Genomic DNA, 24,285 nt, shown 5'->3' on the forward strand with positions numbered 1-24,285 from the left:
ACAACAACCTGTGTCTTTATTTTATTAATAGACTTTGTAATAATGTGTGTGTGTGTGTTTTTTAACCATTTCATACAATTGGATTAATACTGGATAGGTGTCATAATTGACGCCTCTCCATTATTAATCTGGCTTAATGTCACCTTACAATAGCAAGGTGACATTAACCCTTCATTACCCCATATCCCACCGCTACACGGGAATGGGAAGAGAGTGGCCAAGTGCCAGAATAGGCGCATCTTCCAGATGTGCCATTTCTGGGGTGGCTGGGGGCAGATGTTTTAGCCGGGGGGGAGGGGGGCAATAACCATGGACCCTCTCCAGGCTATTAATATCTGCCCTCAGTCACTGGCTTTACTACTCTGGCGGAGAAAATTGCGCGGGAGCAAATTTGGCACATACACACTGCTAACATTAGTAGTGTGGAATATGCAAAAAAATGGGGATATGAGATGGTTTTTACTGTATGTAAACCATGTCTCATATCATGTTGGGTTTAGGAAGGAGATAGCAAAAGCCGGCAATTGAATTACCGGCTTTAAAGCTATCTAGCGCTGGATGAAATATTAATATATATGTATATGTGTCTCCCTCTCACTGACATATATATATATATATGTATATATATATGTATATATATATACATATATATATATATATATATATATATATATACCCCTATACTATGTGTAGACATTTATTTTAGCTATTCTATTGTAACCTGTCAGTGTGATTTTACTGTACACCGCACTGAATTGCCGGCTTTTCTATAGAACACCGCTGCGTATTTCTCTCAAGTCACACTGCTGGTCCATGTGTAATCCGTATTTTTCTCGCCCCCATAGACTTTCATTGGCGTATTTTTTGCGCAATACGGTGACAAACGCAGCATGCTGCGATTTTCTACGGCCTTTGAAGACCGTATAATATGGATCAGTAAAATACGGCTGAAAGGAGCTGGGGCATAGAGAAGCATTGTACCGTATGCAATCCGTATTTTCAGCACCTCTCTTACGCCCGTAAAACTCACACCTTCTACTGTATGAGCGGTCACGTGGGGCCGCTCATTACAATCATGAATATGCGGCTCCACCTCCCATAGGGGTGGAGCCGCATATTAATTACTGTAAATGAGCGGCCCCACGTGACCGTTCATACAGTAGAAGGTGCGGCCAGGACAGGAAACAGCGCCAGCCTGCGAGGGAGCCGGGTGAGTATTTTAATAACAGCGGGGGGGGGCGCACAGGGGGTGGGAGGGGGCTGGGGTCATGGATCTTTATTTTAAATACGATTATTCATATCTTCTCTACAGCAAACGCTGCTGCAGGGAAGATATGAATCGCGGCTTCAGCACCAGATGCAGGGGACAGCGCTAAACTTTAGCGCTGTCTCCTGCACGGTGCGTGTGGTACCCAGTGGTCACACGGGCGGCACACGTGTGCCACACTGATGTGCCACAGAAACGCACCGGCACACGGACACGGATAATTCCGGTACCGATTTTTCCGGTACCGGAATTATTCTGGACGTGTGAGACTGCCCTTAGGCTGCCGTCACACTAGCAGTATTCGGTCAGTATTTTACGTCAGTATTTGTAAGCCAAAACCAGGAGTGGAACAATTAGAGGAAAAGTATAATAGAAACATATGCACCACTTCTGTATTTATCACCCACTCCTGGGTTTGGCTTACAAATACTGATGTAAAATACTGACCAAATACTGATAGTGTGACGGCAGCCTTATATGCACATGATGCAAACAGACTGAAAAAAAAACCAAAGGCATGAACTGGGATATAAACTGGTGTGCATGCACCGTGTAAGCGCACGTTCACACTTACCACTGAACAGAAAAAAACAAAGACAGAAACATAATGATTGAATACCCCGCAGTAAATAAATAAACAGCATAGCGCATGAAAATAAAATACATTACTTAGTTAACAGCTTCGTGACCACCAACGGTAGATAAACGTTGGCGCTAGCAGGGCTTTGTGCAGCGCCGATGTTTCTCTACGATTGGTGGTCTCGCAGCGCTCAGGACCCCCAGGGTCCTGCAAGCACTGCGATTCCTGTGCAGAGCCATTGCTCTCACAGGTGACATCATCGGGACCTGATTAGATCAGGTCCCAATGATGTTAACCCTTTGCTATCTTCTAGATGATGCGATCGTGGCATTTAGAAGATAGCAGAGGGAGACCCCCTGCTATACTACTCACCTCTCCGAACCCCCCCCCCCCCCGCCTGTGATGTGATCAGATCTCGCGTTGCCATGGCAGCTGGAAGTCACATGATGACTTCCAGCTACGGTGGTTTGTTAGGCTCAGCCTGCAGCTGAGTGTAACAAGCGATTTCAGAGTGTAATAGTAAGGCCGGGGTCACACCTAACATATAAAAATACGGTCCGTTATGGTATTCTTGAGGTTTTTCTTGGTTTATACCACACACATGTTAGCGGGCATAGTGCTCATGTTGGTATTCCCTTTTATAGTGGTATACACTTATGTCCTCCCTATCCATTAGGTTCTGTGGTTACTAACCTGGACAGGCACACTCTATGGGTATCTTATTGCACTTATTCATAATTATGTGTACTTCATTTCAGATAAAGATTTTTGCATTATGATTGTGCCCATATGATGTTATATATCTGAAGTGTTATATTAGCTGTCCCAGCCTTTGTGCCAAGATACATTCTAGTCTGTGGGTTGTGTTTTGTACTACCGTCATTACGGGTATTTTTTGTGTATTTTAATTGGTTTTAATGTATGGTCTGCTTATAGTGTTTGTGTAATAAACTTTGGATATATTTTTTGTAAACTTTGTGGTCCTGTCGATCTCCTATTCTACATGTCTTTTTTGCTCTCCACAATTCATGCACAACACAGTAGTACACAGCGCAGGCGCCGGTTTTGAAGTGAAAACAGCGCGGAGGGGGCGGCGCCGAAAGCCCCTGAAGATTTGAGTGACGGCAGAGTAGCGGTTCAAGCTGGGGAGTAAGGACCCGCCTCTATGGAGAAAGATAGGTATTTTGGAAAAGTTTCAAAACGCTTTATTTTCGGAATACATGAACCAAAAACTAAAAGAGCCACCTTGTTAGAATGCAGCATTACTGCTGCACAAGGTGGCTCTTTTAGCTTATAACGGCTGGAGGGGGTGACAGTGGGCTTTTAATGTCACCTTACAATAGCAAGGTGACATTAACCCCTTATTGCCCCCTATCTCACCGCTACTCCGGAGTTGGAAGAGAGTGGCTAAGTGTCAGAATAGGTGCATCTTACAGATGTGCCTTTTCTGGGGTGGCTAGGGGCAGATGTTTTTAGCCAGGGGGGGGGGGGGCAATAACCATGGTCCCTCTCTAGGCTATTAATATCTGCTCTCATTCACTGGCTTTCCCACTCTGGCGGAGAAAATTGCACGGGAGCCCACACCAGTTTTTTCCGTGATTTAACTGTTTAATTTAACACCTAGAGCTCCCAAATTTTGGACACACACTCTACTAACATTATTAGTGAGGGATATGTAAAAATATAACGGATGTGAAGTGGCTTACTGTATGTAAACCATGTCTCATATCCTGTCAGGTTTGGTAAGGCCTTAGCAAAAGCTGGCAATTGAATTGCCGGCTTTTATGCTATCTAGCTCTGTATGAAATATAAATACAGTATATACCTAGTCTATGTGTAGACATTTATTTTATCTATTCTATTCTAACCTGTCAGTGTGATTTTACATTAGACCGCACTGAATTACTGGCTTTTCTATAGAACACCGGTGCCTATTTCTCGCAAGGCAAACGTGTGGTCTGTGTGTAATCTGTATTTTTCTCGTCCCCATAGACTTGAATTGGCGTATTTTTGGAGGAAGACGCTGACAATTGCAGCACGCTGCAACTTTCCCAGCCCATTAAATACGGCCGAAAAATATACGGCTGATGGAAGCTGCCCCATAGAGAAACATTGGTCCGAGTGCAATGCGTTGTTTTTGCGCCTCTCACTCGTCCGTATTTCTCTCTAGTGACCCCGGCCTAACACGTCTCTTGCAATGCAATACACGTGTATTGCATTGTAAGAGACCTGTGATCAGACAAATAAAAATTGATGTCCCATAAATACATATATATATATATATATACATATATATATATATATACACAGTGTATATATATGTGTATATATGCATATATATATCCAGGGTCTCAACGCCTCAACCTTTGGATCTAAAACAAAGGACCCTGATTTTATACAAAGTATGAAAAATATAGACATTCAGATCCTCCTGGAAACATGGACCAGAGCCGAAAACGAATCCCTGGTGCCTATTGGATACAAGGAATTCTTGGTCCATGCCCAGAAAAATAAAAACATCAAACAGGGCCGGGGCTCAGGAGGAGTAGCGATCTGGTATAAAGAGGAGCTCCACCAGTACATCAAACCGGTGAAGAAAGGAGGCAGCCACATATGGATCAGAATCAGCAGCTCCATCCTCACCTGCCAGTCTGATGTCCACCTCTGTGCCACCTATATACCACCGCCAGAGTCCCCCTACTTCAATCCAGACTGCTTCGAAATCTTACAAAGAGAAGCCGCCCATTATCAGGCCCTGGGCAAAGTTCTCATCTTTGGAGACCTCAATGCAAGAACAGGGAGAGAGAGAGACTTCCTGACCACGGATGGAAACATCTACATACTTGGAGCAGAGAATGACGGCCAAGAACCTGTACACACTGAGAGAAACAGCTATGACAGTACAGTCAACAAAAGTGGCAGAAAGCTCCTGAACGTATGTAAAAGTTTAGGACTTCATATCCTTAATGGACGATGCAAGGGTGACTCCTTAGGAAGGTATACACTAAACTCCCATGTAGGGAGGAGTGTAGTTGATTACGCCATTACAGACATGAACCTGGCAGATGTCAGCGCCTTCATAGTCACCCCACAAACGCACCTGTCAGACCACAGCCAACTTCTTCTGTACATGAAATCTACAGAGAAACCATCCACTCAGAAGCCACAGCAGAGCGGCCTCTTCACCCGGCCTCCATCCTATAAATGGTCCAAAATATCGGCACTAAGATATAAAGAAGCTTCCAGAAGACCTGAAATACAGCGGATGCTCCACCACTTCTACAACCTTGAGTACATGCCAAACCCAGAGGGAGTGAACCAAGCAGCAAAGGACCTCAACAATATATTCTACGCAATGGCCAGACTGTCCGACCTTAAAAAAGTCGACTACAAGAGACCAAAAGAAACACAGGTCAATGGCTGGTTTGACAGAGAATGTAAAGCTGTACGGAAGACCCTGAGAACAGCCTCCAACAAGAAACACAGAGACCCCAACCACCTGGGTCTGAGGGAAGCCTATGACTCCATACAAAAGCAGTACAAAACCATCCTCAGGAGGAAGAAGCAGAGTTACATCTCTACGAAGCTCAATCAACTCCAAGACGCCCTCCAAGACCACTCCTTCTGGGAACTATGGAACCACATGGACACCAAAGACAAGAAAAACAACAACCATATCCAAAATGGCAACCTCTGGCTCCAATACTTCAGAGACCTCTATAAAGACATTCCAAAGGAAGGACTAAGCCAAGAACAGGAAAACATAATGGCGAAACTAAAAGCAATGGAGGAAAAAATCAAAAACTTCCAAAACCCGGTGGATACACCTATAACACTACAGGAAGTAACCGAGAGACTCTCCTCCATAAGAAGTAGAAAAGCCGGTGGCCTAGATGGAATCCTACCAGAAATGCTGAAGTACAGCCCACCAGAAATACAGGCTGCAATGGTTAAACTCTTCAATATTGTACTGAGTGCCGGCTACTTCCCTCGTACCTGGAACCAAGGCCTCATCACACCCATCCACAAGAGTGGGGACAGGTATGACCCAGCCAACTACAGAGGCATATGCGTCAGCAGCAACCTGGGAAAACTGTTCAACAGTATCCTGAACAAGAGGATCCTCACCTTCCTCACCGAGCACAACGTCCTCAACAAGAGCCAAGCAGGGTTCATGCCGAACCACCGCACCACTGACCACATCTATACTCTGCACAGCCTCATTCAGAGACACATCTACAATACAAAGAATGGGAAGATATACGCCTGCTTTGTGGACTTTAAAAAGGCCTTTGATTCAGTGTGGCACCCGGGCTTATTCCTGAAACTGCTGGAGAGTGGAATAGGAGGAAAGACCTACGATGTCATCAAAAGCTCCTACACCGAGAGCAGCTGCAGCGTGAGTGTGAGCGGCAAAAGAACGGCTTTTTTCCAGCAGAGCCGCGGAGTAAGACAAGGCTGCAGCCTAAGCCCAACGCTCTTCAACATCTACATCAACGAGCTGGCTACCGCCCTGGAATCCTCCTCAGCACCAGGACTCACCCTCCACGACGCTCAGGTGAAATTCCTGCTGTATGCAGATGACCTGCTGCTGCTGTCACCAACCGAGAAAGGCCTCCAGGACAACCTGAAAATCCTAGAGAAATTCAGCTCCACCTGGGCCCTACCGGTCAACCTAAAGAAAACCAACACCATGGTGTTCCAGAGGAGAAAGAGAAGATCAGACCAACACCCATCATTTATCCTCAACAACTGCGACCTCACAGGAACGGACAAATATACCTACCTGGGCCTAGAGATTCACCGGTCAGGGAACTTCAAACAAGCCATAGAGACCCTGAAAGACAAGGCCTGCAAAACCTTCTATGCCATCCGAAGGACACTCTACCATCTGAAGCCACCAGTGAGGGTCTGGCTAAAAATCTTCGACTCCATCATCGCCCCAATCCTCCTGTATGGCAGCGAAGTCTGGGGTCCTCACACCTACCCAGACTGGTCAAAGTGGGACTCCAGTCCAACAGAAATATTCCACCTGGAATTCTGCAAGCACCTTCTCCAGGTCCATCGGAGCACCTCCAACAGTGCTTGTCGGGCCGAGCTGGGCAGATTCCCTCTACACCTGACAGTTCTAAAGAGGGCGCTGTCATTCCGGGCTCACCTGCATAGGAGCAATCCAAGCTCCCATCACCATAAAGCCCTGATACATGAAGGTGAAACAGAAAAACCAGAACCCCCGGAACAGCCCAGCCAAACCCAACCGGAGCAGAACACCAATCACAACAACCTGACAAAAGCCGGAATTAGGAAGATGGCAGATGAAGGCCAGGAGAGGTATGTCAGTGACTGGAAGAATGATATCATCAGCTCACAGAAACTGACCATGTACCGGAGCCTACAGAGAGACTACAGACTGGCCCCATATCTGGAGAAACTCCCGGACCCCAGAGACCGCCAGATCCTGAGCCGATATAGACTCAGTGCCCACACTCTGGCAATCGAATGTGGCCGACACAGGCAGAGCTACAAGCCCAGGGAGGAAAGACTGTGCCAACAATGTGACCAGGAGGCCATAGAGGACGAAACCCACTTCCTGCTACACTGCTCCAAATACTCAGCAGTGAGGGACACTCACTTCAGGAGACTCTCACATCTCTTCCCAGACTTCATCACCATGAAGGAGGAAGAGAAAACATATATCTTGCTGGGAGAAGAAGAGAGAGCGGTGGAGATAGCAGCGCGGTATGTGAGCGAATGCCATAGACTGCGAGAAAGAGAACTATGATGCCATGGACTATAGCCCCCAACCTGGATCTGCCCCATCCACCTCCCCTATGCCATGGACTATAGCCCCCACAATGGACCTGCCCCATCCACCTCCCCTATGCCATGGACTATAGCCCCCAACCTGAACCTGCCCCATCCACCTCCCCTATGCCATGGACTATAGCCCCCAACCTGGATCTGCCCCATCCACCTCCCCTATGCCATGGACTATAGCCCCCAACCTGGATCTGCCCCATCCACCTCCCCCCACAGCTCCTACCCAACATCCCCACAGTCCCTATCCCTATTGCCTCTATACACTTGCTTTGGCAAAACTGATGTGTATTTGGTCCTGCCAATAAAGCTTCTTTGAATCTTGAATCTTGAATCTTGAATCTATATATATATATACACTGCTCAAAAAAATAAAGGGAACACTTAAACAACAGAATATAACTCCAAGTAAATCAAACGTCTGTAAAATCAAACTGTCAGCTTAGGAAGCAACATTGTTTGACAATCAAATTCACATGCTGTTGTGCAAATGGAATAGACAACAGATGGAAATTATTGGCAACTATCAAGACACACTCAATAAAGGAGTGGTTCTGCAGGTGGGGACAACAGACCACATCTCAGTACCAATGCTTTATGGCTGATGTTTTGGTCACTTTTGAATGTTGGTTGTGCTTTCACACTCGTGGTAGCATGAGATGGACTCTACAACCCACACAAGTGGTTCAGGTAGTGCAATTCATCCAGGATGCCACATCAATGCGAGCTGTGGGAAGAAGGTTTGCTGTGTCTGTCAGCGTAGTGTCCAGAGGCTGGAGGTGCTACCAGGAGACAGGCCAGTACACCAGGAGATGTGGATGGCACCGTAGGAGGGCAACAACCCAGCAACTGGACCGCTACCTCAGCCTTTGTGCAAGGAGGAACAGGAGGAGCACTGCCAGAGCCCTGCAAAATGACCTCCAGCAGGCCACAAATGTGCATGTGTCTGCACAAATGGTTAGACACCGACTCCATGAGGATGGTCTGAGTGCCCGACATCCACAGATGGGGGTTGTGCTCATAGCCCAACACCGTGCAGGACGGTTGGCATTTGCCATACAACACCAGGAATGGCAAATTCGCCACTGGCGCCCTGTGCTCTTCACAGATGAAAGAAGGTTCACACTGAGAACATGTGACAGACGTGACAGAGTTTGGAGACGCCGTGGAGAGCGATCTGCTGCCTGCAACATCCTTCAGCATGACTGGTTTGGCAGTGGATCAGTAATGGTGTGGGGTAGCATTTCTTTGGAGGGCTGCACAGCCCTCCATGTGCTCACCAGAGGTAGCCTGACTGCCATTAGGTACCAAGATGAGATCCTCAGACCCCTTGTGAGACCATATGCTGGTGCGGTTTGCCCTGGGTTCCTCCTAATGCAGGACAATGCCAGACCTCATGTTGCTGGAGTTTGTCAGCAGTTCCTGCAAGATGAAGGCATTGAAGCTATGGACTGGCCCGCCCATTCGCCAGACCTGAATCCGATTGAACACTTCCGATACAACATGTCTCGCACCATCCACCAATGTCACGTTACACCACAGACTGTCCAGGAGTTGGCGGATGCTTTAGTCCAGGTCTGGGAGGAGATCCCTCAGGAGACCATCTGCCGCCTCATCAGCAGCATGCTAAGGCATTGTATGGAGGTCATCCAGGCACATGGAGGCCACACACACACTACTGAGCATCATTTCCTTGTTTTGAGGCCTTTCCACTGAAGCTGGATCAACCTGTAATTTGATTTTCCACTTTGATTTTGAGTATCGTTTCAAATCCAGGCCTCCATTGGTTAATAAATTTGATTTCCATTGATGATTTCTGTGCGATTTTGTTGTCAGCACATTCAACTTTGTACAGAGCAAAGTATTCAATGAGAGTATTTCATTCATTCAAATCTAGGATGTGCCATTTGAGTGCTCCCTTTATTTTCTTGAGCAGTGTATAAATATACAGTGGGGCAAAAAAGTATTTAGTCAGTCAGCAATAGTGCAAGTTCCACCACTTAAAAAGATGAGAGGCGTCTGTAATTTACATCATAGGTAGACCTCAACTATGGGAGACAAACTGAGAAAAAAAAATCCAGAAAATCACATTGTCTTTTTTTTTAACATTTTATTTGCATATTATGGTGGAAAATAAGTATTTGGTCAGAAACAAAATTTCATCTCAATACTTTGTAATATATCCTTTGTCGGCAATGACAGAGGTAAAACATTTTCTGTAAGTCTTCACAAGGTTGCCACACACTGTTGTTGGTATGTTGGCCCATTCCTCCATGCAGATCTCCTCCAGAGCAGTGATGTTTTTGGCTTTTCGCTTGGCAACACGGACTTTCAACTCCCTCCAAAGGTTTTCTATAGGGTTGAGATCTGGAGACTGGCTAGGCCACTCCAGGACCTTGAAATGCTTCTTACGAAGCCACTCCTTCGTTGCCCTGGCGGTGTGCTTTGGATCATTGTCATGTTGAAAGACCCAGCCACGTTTCATCTTCAATGCCCTTGCTGATGGAAGGAGGTTTTCACTCAAAATCTCACGATACATGGCCCCATTCATTCTTTCATGTACCCGGATCAGTCGTCCTGGCCCCTTTGCAGAGAAACAGCCCCAAAGCATGATTTTTCCACCACCATGATTTACAGTAGGTATGGTGTTTGATGGATGCAACTCAGTATTCTTTTTCCTCCAAACACGACAAGTTGTGTTTCTACCAAACAGTTCCAGTTTGGTTTCGTCAGACCATAGGACATTCTCCCAAAACTCCTCTGGATCATCCAAATGCTCTCTAGCAAACTTCAGACGGGCCCGGACATGTACTGGCTTAAGCAGTGGGACACGTCTGGCACTGCAGGATCTGAGTCCATGGTGGCGTAGTGTGTTACTTATGGTAGGCCTTGTTACATTGGTCCCAGCTCTCTGCAGTTCATTCACTAGGTCCCCCCGCGTGGTTCTGAGATTTTTGCTCACCATTCTTGTGATCATTCTGACCTGACGGGGTGGGATTTTGCATGGAGCCCCAGATCGAGGGAGATTATCAGTGGTCTTGTATGTCTTCCATTTTCTAATTATTGCTCCCACTGTTGATTTCTTCACTCCAAGCTGGTTGGCTATTGCAGATTCAGTCTTCCCAGCCTGGTGCAGGGCTACAATTTTGTTTCTGGTGTCCTTTGACAGCTCTTTGGTCTTCACCATAGTGGAGTTTGGAGTCAGACTGTTTGAGCGTGTGCACAGGTGTCTTTTTATACTGATAACAAGTTTAAACAGGTGCCATTAATACAGGTAATGAGTGGAGGAAAGAGGAGACTCTTAAAGAAGAAGTTACAGGTCTGTGAGAGCCAGAAATCTTGATTGTTTGTTTCTGACCAAATACTTATTTTCCACCATAATATGCAAAAAAATGATAAAAAAACAGACAATGTGATTTTCTGGATTTTTTTTTCTCAGTTTGTCTCCCATAGTTGAGGTCTACCTACGATGTAAATTACAGACGCCTCTCATCTTTTTAAGTGGTGGAACTTGCACTATTGCTGACTGACTAAATACTTTTTTGCCCCACTGTATATATATATATATACAGTAAACATATTTGGTATCGCCGCATCCGGAACATGCCAACCTATAAAATGGTCAAACTTGTTCACTCTTTCAGCAGTGCAGTCCGTAAAAAGAAAAAAAAACGGAGCAAAAACCTTTGCTTTTTCATCATGCCACCAAACAAAAAGTAGAATAAAATGTGATCAAAAAGTCATATCAAAATAAAAATGGTACCACTGAAAACGCCATCTTGTCCCACAAAAAAACAAGCCACCATACAGCTCCAACAGCAGAAAAATAAAAAAGTTATAGCTTTCAGAATAAAGCGATGCAAAAACAATTATTTTTTCTATAAAATAGCTTTTATTGTGAAAAAGCAGCAAAACGTAAATATATATATATATATATATATATATATATATATATATATATATAAATGTGGTATCACTGTAATCGTACTGACCCAAAGAATAAAGCTGCCTCATAAATTTTACTACACACGGAATATCATTGAAAAAAACAAACAAAAAAAACAATTCCTGAATTCCTGGTGTTTGATTATTTGTCTCCCAAAAATCAGAATACAAAGCGATCAAAAAATGATATGTGCCCGAAAATGATACCAATAAAAACGTCAGCTCGTCCCGCAAAAAAACAAGCTGTCACATGCATGACTCTGTCTGCCGAAATTTGGAAAATTTATAGCTCTCAAAATATGGTGATGCAAAAACTTGTTCTCACTCAGGTCCATCAGCTGTTAACAGAAATATAGGGGGCTTCCACGTTACTGCTAGTACAAAGGAAAAGCATTATGGCTACTCACCCCCCTAAAATAAATTCTGCACTCCCAAATTCAAATGCCCCCCTCCCTTCTGATCCCCACAGTGTACCTAAAACACATATATCATCCACATGTTTGGCATTTCTATAGTGATGAGAGCCCGCCTAATTTGTAGGTGCATGTATCCAGAAGCACGGGCTGGGCATAATGTACTAGTGACTGCAACGTACTGGTCACTACAACGGCAGTTTGCATTTTTAACTCCGCAACATCCACTGCTGCCTGTTTCTGGAAAACACTTATGGAGTCAAAATCATCACTACACTTGTAGATCAATTCCTAAAGAGGTATAATTTCCAAACTGGGATCACTTGAGGGGGGATTCTGCTTTTCTGGCATTTAGGGCCTCTTTATATAGAGTCTGGAAACTATTCTATAATAATTTGTTCTCCAAGAGTCAAATAGTGCTCCGTCCCTTCAGAGTCTTGCTGTGTGGGAACTGTGAGTACTGTACGGCCACATATTGGGTATTGCCAAGTTCAGAAGAAATTGTATAACACATTTTGGCACCATTTTTACCCATTTCCCAGTGTGAAAATGTAAAACCTGGGGCTAAAACAATTTTTTGGCAGAAAAAATGTAATTATTTTTTCTTCACTGCCCAATGGTGTCAAATTCTGTGACACACTTGTGGTGTCAATATGATCACTGCACCCTAGATGAACTCATTGAGAGGTGTAGTTTGTAATATAGGGTCATTTACGGGGGCTTCTGCTGTTCTTGCACCTCAGGGGCTCTGCCAATGTGACATGGCACCCTCAAACCAATGCAGCAAAACCTGCACTGTAATATGGCGCTTCTTCCCTTTCATGCCCTGCCATGCTCCCAGACAGTAGTTTTACATTATATACTGGGTATTGGCATACTCAGGAGAAATTGCACAACAATAGAGTTGAGCGACCTTGACCTTTTTAGAGTCGAGCCGGGTTTCACGAAACCCGACTATCTCAAAAGTCGGGTCGAGTGAAATCGGCCGATTATGACGTAAAGTCGGGATCGACCGAAACACGAAACCCAATGCAAGTCAATGGGGCAGCATAGTCGGCAGTGAGTGGGGGCCAGGAAAACACCTAGAGTGCCCATTTTAATGTCAAAACCATCCATTCTTCTTAATGAAGCTTGTCAAGCGTAATTTACCTTATAATAATTGGAAGGCATTTGAAATTGGGGGTCATTTGGCTAAAGTTGTGGTGGGTAGGGCTGGTTCAAGTAATTAGTGGGCCCAGGAAATCTGGACCACGTCACGGCAGTGGAGCAGGGAGAGGTAAGTATTTCAACTTTGCAAGTGCTGTGAACCTGAGCAAGCAGGGGGGGCCCACTCGTTGGCATTGGCACTGGCACAGGGCCCCTCAAAGTACAGCGGTGTGTTTGCACGGCGGGGGCGCCTCCCACCGGCAGCAACACTTTTGCGTACCATGAGAGGCCCTGTGCCAGTGACGTCGCCAACTAGTATTCCTCCCCCCACCTGATGAAGGAACCTGCACTTTCATCTGCACCTTCCTGTTTGTCCCCGTGTAAGGTGGTATGGTATGCGGGAAGGGGGACCTGACTTTCAGCAGGGTCACAATCTTGCAGTGTAGCGTGCACGGGAAATGTTGCGTTATGGGTCAATGTACCAGCAGACTCATCTATCACTGGCTGGGCAATGGGCAGGATGAGGAGGAAACACAGATATAGGCCCAAAGAATAAAGTGGGCTAAATGCAGTTCAAAATTGGTAACACAGGACTAATCAGGGGGCATTGCAGTGGAGGACAACTGGAATGAGAGGCTGACACAGAGAGTAGGCCCAAATCAGTAAGTAGTCGAAATGCAGTTCAAAATTGGCAACAGTAGTAAACAGGCGGCACAGCTTTGTTCAGTGGAGGAGAACAGCAAGGAGTGGCAGACACCGATAGTAGGCCCCAACCCAACTAGTAGGCCAAATGCAGTCTAACATTAACAACTACTTAACGAGCGCCTGAAAACGGAATTTCAGGACAGGAAACCAGGAGAACAGCAAGGAGCGGCAGACACCGATAGTAGGCCCCAAACCAACTAGTACGCCAAATGCAGTTGTTCCGTTTAACCACAATTTAATGAGAGCCTGAAGATAGAAGTTCAGGAAAGGCAGCCTGGAGAACACCTTGGAGTGGAACACACCATCTCTCTACACCCCATACCCAATTTGTAGGCCTAATGCAGCGTAGTTTCCAACAACTACTAAACGAGAGCATGATGATCGAAGCATTGGCGAGGAAACCTGGGGAACACCTTGGAGTGGAACACACCATCTCTCTACAGTGGAACACACCATCTCTCTACACCCCATACCCAATTTGTAGGCCTAATGCAGCGTAGTTTCCAACAACTACTAAACGAGAGCCGGAAGATCGAAGCAATGGAGAGGAAACCTGGGGAACACCTTGGAGTGTAACACACCATCTCTCTACACCCCATACCCAATTTGTAGGCCTAATGCAGCGTAGTTTCCAACAACTACTAAACGAGAGCCGGAAGATCGAAGCTCAGGAAAGGCAACCTGGAGAACACCTTGGAGTGGAACACACCATCTCTCTACACCCCATACCCAATTTGTAGGCCCAATGCAGCGTAGTTTCCAACAACTACTAAACGAGAGCCGGAAGATCGAAGCAATGGAGAGGAAACCTGGGGAACACCTTGGAGTGGAACACACCATCTCTCTACAGTGGAACACACCATCTCTCTACACCCCATACCCAATTTGTAGGCCTAATGCAGCGTAGTTTCCAACAACTACTAAACGAGAGCCGGAAGATCGAAGCTCAGGAAAGGCAACCTGGGGAACACCTTGGAGTGGAACACACCATCTCTCTACACCCCATACCCAATTTGTAGGCCCAATGCAGCGTAGTTTCCAACAACTACTAAACGAGAGCCGGAAGATCGAAGCTCAGGAAAGGCAACCTGGGGAACACCTTGGAGTGTAACAAACCCTCTCTCTACACCACGGAAGGGCTGATTCTTAGGAAGGAAGGCTGTCGGAAAGAAGCAGGGCGCGTCCGAGGGTGATTATATTCTTATTAGGTATATACTCACCCTCGGACGCGCCCTGCTTCTTTATTTGTAATGAATGTTTATTTGCAATGTGGTTTTGACTTACTGTATTTTTTTGGTAAATAATGATTTTATTATTTTCATTGTTTTGCATCTTCTTGGCAATAATATAAAGAAGACGCGACAGGACAACACTCGGTGGATGCCATATCTGTGTTTAAAATTGAAAAAACCTTTCAGTTAACTACTTGCAGGAGAAAGTTATTGTAGCTGGTGGCCATTTTTAGTACTGTACCAGATTTTTGTTGTATGTGTTTGTTTTTAATGTTAAAATGTCTGCATTTGATATCTCTCCAGTATTTTCTTTTTTATAAGCAAAATACTTATTTTTATATTTTCTGATGTTGGTTCCAGGGGTACACGGGCAGCAGTGGTGTGGTCAGTGGAGGCCTAGTGGAAGGAGTGACCGCAGACAGGCATCGAAGGCCTAAAATAATAACACATGGCTGTAGGCAATTTTAAATTGGTTCCAGGGGTACACGGGCAGCAGTGGTGTGGTCAGTGGAGGCCTAGTGGAAGGAGTGACCACAGACAGGCATCGAAGGCCTAAAATAATAACACATGGCTGTAGGCAATTTTAAATTGGTTCCAGGGGTACACGGGCAGCAGTGGTGTGGTCAGTGGAGGCCTAGTGGAAGGAGTGACCGCAGACAGGCATCGAAGGCCTAAAATAATAACACATGGCTGTAGGCAATTTTAAATTGGTTCCAGGGGTACACGGGCAGCAGTGGTGTGGTCAGTGGAGGCCTAGTGGAAGGAGTGACCGCAGACAGGCATCGAAGGTCTAAAATAATAACACATGGCTGTAGGCAATTTTAAATTGGTTCCAGGGGTACACGGGCAGCAGTGGTGTGGTCAGTGGAGGCCTAGTGGAAGGAGTCACCGCAGACAGGCATCGAAGGCCTAAAATAATAACACATGGCTGTAGGCAATTTTAAATTGGTTACAGGGGTACACGGGCAGCAGTGGTGTGGTCAGTGGAGGCCTAGTGGAAGGAGTGACCGCAGACAGGCATCGAAGGCCTAAAATAATAACACATGGCTGTAGGCAATTTTAAATTGGTTCCAGGGGTACACGGGCAGCAGTGGTGTGGTCAGTGGAGGCCTAGTGGAAGGAGTGACCGCAGACAGGCATCGAAGGCCTAAAATAATAACACATGGCTGTAGGCAATTTTAAATTGGTTCCAGGGGTACACGGGCAGCAGTGGTGTGGTCAGTGGAGGCCTAGTGGAAGGAGTCACCGCAGACAGGCATCGAAGGCCTAAAATAATAACACATGGCTGTAGGCAATTTTAAATTGGTTCCAGGGGTACACGGGCAGCAGTGGTGTGGTCAGTGGAGGCCTAGTGGAAGGAGTGACCGCAGACAGGCATCGAAGGCCTAAAATAATAACACATGGCTGTAGGCAATTTTAAATTGGTTCCAGGGGTACACGGGCAGCAGTGGTGTGGTCAGTGGAGGCCTAGTGGAAGGAGTCACCGCAGACAGGCATCGAAGGCCTAAAATAATAACACATGGCTGTAGGCAATTTTAAATTGGTTACAGGGGTACACGGGCAGCAGTGGTGTGGTCAGTGGAGGCCTAGTGGAAGGAGTGACCGCAGACAGGCATCGAAGGCCTAAAATAATAACACATGGCTGTAGGCAATTTTAAATTGGTTCCAGGGGTACACGGGCAGCAGTGGTGTGGTCAGTGGAGGCCTAGTGGAAGGAGTCACCGCAGACAGGCATCGAAGGCCTAAAATAATAACACATGGCTGTAGGCAATTTTAAATTGGTTACAGGGGTACACGGGCAGCAGTGGTGTGGTCAGTGGAGGCCTAGTGGAAGGAGTGACCACAGACAGGCATCGAAGGCCTAACATAACAAAAATGTCAATACAATGGTATTGTCAGTGGCAGGCATTGAAGGATGTCAGCGCATAGACTAAACATTGGTGGAGCTGTGAGATAATTTTGCAAGTGGTAGAGCACTGTTTGAGCTGGGGTGGGGGGAAACTGTCTTGTGGCCGGCGGTACAGGCCCAGGGCCCCTCATATTACAACGGTGTGTCTGACGTTGGGTGCGCACCACCACCGCCAGAGACACTTTATTGTACTAGGAGGGACCCAGTGGCAGTGCCGTCGACCAAAAGCGGGCTCACCCACCTCTTCAGACAAACTGCACTCTCACGGGTGCTGTCGCCAAGTGTTGATACCACGGCCCCGTGTGGGGAGTTTGGCCATTTAGTGAGGTGTAAACATGTCGTATGCTGGACAATCAGGTGCAGAAAATTACGAGATTGGAAAAGGCATTCAGAATAGTCCACACAGGCAAGACCTTTTCATAGGAAAGCTAGGTGTCAGCCGGGCAAGGTGGGGCAAAAGATTTCGAAATCCAGTTGTGGTTCATTTTAATGAAGGTTAGATCATCTACATTTTGGATAGCCAGACGAGTCCTTTTTTCTGTTAGTATTGAACCTGCAGCACTGAATACTCTTTCTGATAGGACACTAGCTGCCGGGCAAGCAAGCTCCTGCAATGCATATTCTGCCAATTCTGGCCAGGTGTCTAATTTTGATGCCCAGTAATCAAATGGGAATGATGGTTGAGGGAGAACATCGATAAGGGATGAAAAATAGTTTGTAACCATACTGGACAAATGTTGTCTCCTGTCACTTTGAATTGATGCTGCAGTACCTGTCCTGTCTGCGGTCATAGCAAAATCACTCCACAACCTGGTCAGAAAACCCCTCTGGCCAACGCCACTTCTGATTTCTGCCCCTCTAACTCCTCTGGTCTGCTGGCCCCTGCAGCTCGTGTGAGAACGATCACGGGCGCTGTGTGCAGGGAATGCCAGAAGCAAACGGTCAACAAGAGTTGATTGTTTGGTTGCTAATATTAGTTCCAAGTTCTCATGTGGCATTATATTTTGCAATTTGCCTTTATAGCGAGGATCAAGGAGGCAGGCCAACCAGTAATCGTCATCATTCATCATTTTAGTTATGCGTGTGTCCCTTTTGAGGATACGTAAGGCATAATCCGCCATGTGGGCCAAAGTTCCAGTTCTCAAATCTGCGGTTGTGCTTGGTTGAGGGGCAGTTTCAGGCAAATCCACGTCACTTGTGTCCCTCAAAAAACCAGAACCCGGCCTTGCCGCGCCACCAATTTCCAGTGGCCCCGGAAAAGCTTCCTCATTAAAAATATAATCATCCCCATCATCCTCCTCGTCCTCCTCCTCCTCTTCGCCCGCTACCTCGTCCTGTACACTGCCCTGGCCAGACAATGGCTGACTGTCATCAAGGCTTTCCTCTTCCTCAGCTGCAGACGCCTGATCCTTTATGTGCGTCAAACTTTGCATCAGCAGACGCATTAGGGGGATGCTCATGCTTATTATGGCGTTGTCTGCACTAACCAGCCGTGTGCATTCCTCAAAACACTGAAGGACTTGACACATGTCTTGAATCTTCGACCACTGCACACCTGACAACTCCATGTCTGCCATCCTACTGCCTGCCCGTGTATGTGTATCCTCCCACAAAAACATAACAGCCCGCCTCTGTTCACACAGTCTCTGAAGCATGTGCAGTGTTGAGTTCCACCTTGTTGCAACGTCTATGATTAGGCGATGCTGGGGAAGGTTCAAAGAACGCTGATAGGTCTGCATACGGCTGGAGTGTACGGGCGAATGGCGGATATGTGAGCAAAGTCCACGCACTTTGAGGAGCAGGTCGGATAACCCCGGATAACTTTTCAGGAAGCACTGCACCACCAGGTTTAAGGTGTGAGCCAGGCAAGGAATGTGTTTCAGTTGGGAAAGGGAGATGGCAGCCATGAAATTCCTTCCGTTATCACTCACTACCTTGCCTGCCTCAAGATCTACAGTGCCCAGCCACGACTGCGTTTCTTTCTGCAAGAACTCGGACAGAACTTCCGCGGTGTGTCTGTTGTCGCCCAAACACTTCATTGCCAATACAGCCTGCTGACGTTTGCCAGTAGCTGCCCCATAATGGGAGACCTGGTGTGCAACAGTGGCAGCTGCGGATGGAGTGGTTGTGCGACTGCGGTCTGTGGACGAGCTCTCGCTTCTGCAGGAGGACGAAGAGGAGGAGGAGGGGGTGCGAACGGCTACAGCCAATTGTTTCCTAGACCGTGGGCTAGGCAGAACTGTCCCAAACTTGCTGTCCCCTGTGGACCCTGCATCCACCACATTTACCCAGTGTGCCGTGATGGACACGTAACGTCCCTGGCCATGCCTACTGGTCCATGCATCTGTTGTCAGGTGCACCTTTGTGCTCACAGATTGCCTGAGTGCATGGACGATGCGCTCTTTAACATGCTGGTGGAGGGCTGGGATGGCTTTTCTGGAAAAAAGTGTCGACTGGGTAGCTCGTAGCGTGGTACAGCGTAGTCCATCAGGGCTTTGAAAGCTTCGCTTTCAACTAACCGGTAGGGCATCATCTCTAACGAAATTAGTCTAGCTATGTGTGCGTTCAAACCCTGTGTACGCGGATGCGAGGCTAAGTACTTCCTTTTTCTAACCATAGTCTCATGTAGGGTGAGCTGGACTGGAGAGCTGGAGATCGTGGAACTAGCGGGGGTGCCGGTGGACATGGCAGACTGAGAGACGGTGGGAGATGGTATTGTTGCCACCGGTGCCCTAGATGCAGTGTTTCCTACTACGAAACTGGTGATTCCCTGACCCTGACGGCTTTGGCCTGGCAAAGAAACCTGCACAGATACTGCAGGTGGTGCGGAAAATGGTGGCCCTACACTGCCGGAAGGGATGTTGCGTTGCTGACTAGCTTCATTGGCCGAGGGTGCTACAACCTTAAGGGACGTTTGGTAGTTAGTCCAGGCTTGCAAATGCATGGTGGTTAAATGTCTATGCATGCAACTTGTATTGAGACTTTTCAGATTCTGTCCTCTGCTTAAGGTAGTTGAACATTTTTGACAGATGACTTTGCGCTGATCAATTGGATGTTGTTTAAAAAAATGCCAGACTGCACTCTTTCTAGCATCGGATACCTTTTCAGGCATTGCAGACTGAGCTTTAACCGGATGGCCACTCTGTCCTCCAACAGGTTTTAGCTTTGCCACGCGTTTTGGGCAAGATACGGGCCCGGCAGATGGAACCTGTTGCGATGTTGATGCCTGCTGCGGCCCCTCCTCCTCCGCTTCAGAACTGCTGCCGCCTGCACCCTGTTCCCCCAATGGCTGCCAATCGGGGTCAAGAACTGGGTCATCTATTACCTCTTCTTGTAGCTCGTGTGCAACTTCGTCTGTGTCACCGTGTCGGTCGGTGGTATAGCGTTCGTGATGGGGCAACATAGTCTCATCAGGGTCTGATTCTTGATCAGCACCCTGCGAGGGCAATGTTGTGGTCTGAGTCAAAGGACCAGCATAGTAGTCTGGCTGTGGCTGTGCATCAGTGCACTCCATGTCAGATTCAACTTGTAATGGGCATGGACTGTTAACTGCTTCACTTTCTAAGCCAGGGACGGTATGTGTAAAGAGCTCCATGGAGTAACCCGTTGTGTCGCCTGCTGCATTCTTCTCTGTTGTTGTTTTTGCTGAAGAGGACAAGGAAGCGACTTGTCCCTGACCGTGAACATCCACTAACGACGCGCTGCTTTGACATTTACCAGTTTCACGAGAGGAGGCAAAAGAGCTAGAGGCTGAGTCAGCAAGATAAGCCAAAACTTGCTCTTGCTGCTCCGGCTTTAAAAGCGGTTTTCCTACTCCCAGAAAAGGGAGCGTTCGAGGCCTTGTGTAGCCAGACGACGAACCTGGCTCCACAGCTCCAGACTTAGGTGCAATATTTTTTTTCCCACGACCAGCTGATGCTCCACCACTACCACTACCCTCATTACCAGCTGACAATGAACGCCCGCGGCCACGACCTCTTCCACCATACTTCCTCATTGTTTTAAAAACGTAAACAAACTAACGGTATTTGTTGCTGTCACACAAATTACACGGTGAGCTATAACTTCAGTATGATTTAGCTACCCCTTTACAGGTGAGTGAGACCACAACGAAAATCAGGCACAATGTTACACACTCTGTTGTTGGTGGCAACAAATGAGAGAGATGCCACACACGCAGGACTGTCACTGAAGCACAAATGTAAATATTAATCTCCCACTGATTTGTTTTTTTTTGTTTTTTTTTCAGGGAGACTTTAGGAAAAAAAAAATAGAATAAAATGATTTTTTCAGGAAGAATTTAGAAACCAAATAAAATAAAATGATTTTTTCAGGGAGAATTTAGAAAACAAATAAAACAAAAAAAGGCTTTCTATGGCCCACTGAGTGAGAGATGACGCACACAGGAGTCAGGAGTGGCACACAAGCCCAGAGGCCAATATTTATCTCCCACTTTTTTTTTTTTGTTCCAGGGAAAATTTATAAACCCAATAAAAAAAATAATAAATAGGCTTTCTATGGCCCACTATCTGAGAGACAGAGAGAGATGGCACGCTTAGGACTGGCACACAAGCCCAAAGGCCAATATTAATCTCCCTTTTTTTTTTAAGGGAGAATTTATAAAACCAAAAAAAAAAAAATAAATAGGCTTTCTATGGCCCACTATTTGTGAGAGAGATGGCACGCTCAGGACTGGCACACAAGCCCAGAGGCCAATATTAATCTCCCACTTTTTTTTTTTTTCCAGGGAAAATTTATAAACCCAATAAAAAAAAAAAATAAATAAATAGGCTTTCTATGGCCCACTATCTGAGAGAGAGAGATGGCACGCTTAGGACTGGCACACAAGCCCAAAGGCCAATATTAATCTCCCACTGATTGATTTATTGATTTTTTCAGGTAGAATTTAGAACCCAAATAAAGCAAAAAAAAAAAAAAAAGGGCTTTCTATGGCCCACTGAGTGAGTGATGATGCACACAGGAGTCAGGAGTGGCACACAAGCCCTGAGGCCAATATTTTTCTCCCACTGATTGATGTAGTGATTTTTTCAGGTAGATTTTAGAACCAAAATCAAGCAAAAAAATAAATAGGCTTTCTATGGCCCACTGAGTGAGTGATGATGCACACAGGAGTCAAGAGTGGCACACAAGCCCTGAGGCCAATATTTTTCTCCCACTGATTGATGTAGTGATTTTTTCAGGTAGATTTTATAACCCAAATCAAGCAAAAAAATAAATAGGCTTTCTATGGCCCACTGAGTGAGAGATGACACAGACAGGGATGGCACTCTAGCAGAAATGTCAATCTTAATCTCCCACAAAAAAAAAAAAAAAAACAGGGAGTGTCCTTCAATTACTATCTCCCTGCAGTAATCTCAGCCAGGTATGGCAGGCAGCAATAAGGAGTGGACTGATGCACAAATTAAATAAAAAGTGTGTACAAACCAAAAAGATAGCTGTGCAGAAAGGAAGGAACAAGAGGATTTGTGCTTTGAAAAAAGCAGTTGGTTTGCACAGCGGCGTACACACAGCAATGCAGCTATCAGGGAGCCTTCTAGGGCAGCCCAATGAGCTACAGCGCTGAGGGGGAAAAAAAAAATGTAGCTTCCACTGTCCCTGCACACCGAAGGTGGTGTTGGGCAGTGGAAATCGCTACAGCACAAGCGGTTTGGTGGTTAATGGACCCTGCCTAACGCTATCCCTGCTTCTGACGAAGCGGCAGCAACCTCTCCCTAAGCTCAGATCAGCAGCAGTAACATGGCGGTCGGCGGGAACTCCCCTTTATAGCCCCTGTGACGCCGCAGACAGCAAGCCAATCACTGCAATGCCCTTCTCTAAGATGGTGGGGACCAGGACCTATGTCATCACGCTGCCCACACTCTGCGTTTACCTTCATTGGCTGAGAAATGGCGCTTTTCGCGTCATTGAAACGTGACTTTGGCGCGAAAGTCGCGTACCGCATGGCCGACCCCGCACAGGGGTCGGATCGGGTTTCATGAAACCCGACTTTGCCAAAAGTCGGCGACTTTTGAAAATGAACGACCCGTTTCGCTCAACCCTACACAACAAACTTTGGGGTCCATTTTTCCTTGCTACCCTTGTGAAAATAAAAAAGTGGGGGCTAAAATAGTATTTTTGTTTTAAATGTTTTTTTTATTTTGACGGCTCAATATTATAAAATTCTGTGATGCCCCTGGAGATTCAAAGTGCTCACCAGACATTTAGATAAATTCCTCGAGGAGTCAAGTTTCCAAAATGGGGTCACTTGTTGGGGGTTTCCACTGTGTAGGCACGTCAGTGGCTCTCCAAACACAACATGGCGTCCGCTATAGATTCCAGCCAATTTTGCATTCCAAAAGTCAAATGGTGCTCCTTCCCTTTTGAGCCCTACCGTGTGCCCAAACAGTATATTTCCCCCACATATGGAGTATTTGCATGTTCAGGAGTAAAAAAAAAAAAAAAACACCTAAATAAATCCCCTAAGGGGCCATGAAGCAAACCGAAAGGAACAACTTCACACAAGGCAACGTAATAGAAAATATATATATATCTATTACACACTAATCGTATAAAAAAGCACAGGAATTCCCAACAATACAGCAAAAGAAATGTGGAGTACCTCTGAGCAGCAACCCCTAGAACCTACTTCTTACTGCAATAGTAAACTTGCACAGTATACAGAAAAGGAAAAATTGATGTATTTATATTGTAAAATTCAATAACACCCCTCAGGAGCTCATGCCGCCTCACTAACGTTATTAGTGAGGGATATATAAAAATATAACGGATATGCAATGGTTTACTGTATGTAAACCATGTATCATATCCTGTCGGGTTCGGTAAGTATTTAGCAAAAGCCGCCAATTGAATTACTGGCTTTTTTGCTATCTACCTCTGTATGAAATATAAGTGTGGCGTCCCAGGGTCCTGGTCGTCACAGTAGCATTGCTTTCCTCACGGGGAGAGTGATGTTACGTTTGAAGGCAAGAAGGCATAACTGAAACAGGTAAACACAAGCATGCAACACATTCACACTCAAGGCCACCAGGGGTGAGCTTTTGATCCTATTTACTAGGTGACTCCCCATATATATTTATGGTAGTTTTGGAGGGAAAGGAGTTCAGTTCCTGTCAGAGAGACAGAGGAGAAGGAAGCAGAAAGATGTGCTAGAGAGAGAGATTGCCAGAAGGGTGCTTGTCGAGGAACATCAGCTGAGGCGGAGCTGGTACGATAGGAGAATAGCTGAGCAGACGTGGGGGTCTGCAGCTCCT

Source organism: Ranitomeya imitator, chromosome 1, assembly GCF_032444005.1.
Source record: "Ranitomeya imitator isolate aRanImi1 chromosome 1, aRanImi1.pri, whole genome shotgun sequence".
In the NCBI taxonomy this organism is placed as follows: domain Eukaryota; kingdom Metazoa; phylum Chordata; class Amphibia; order Anura; family Dendrobatidae; genus Ranitomeya; species Ranitomeya imitator.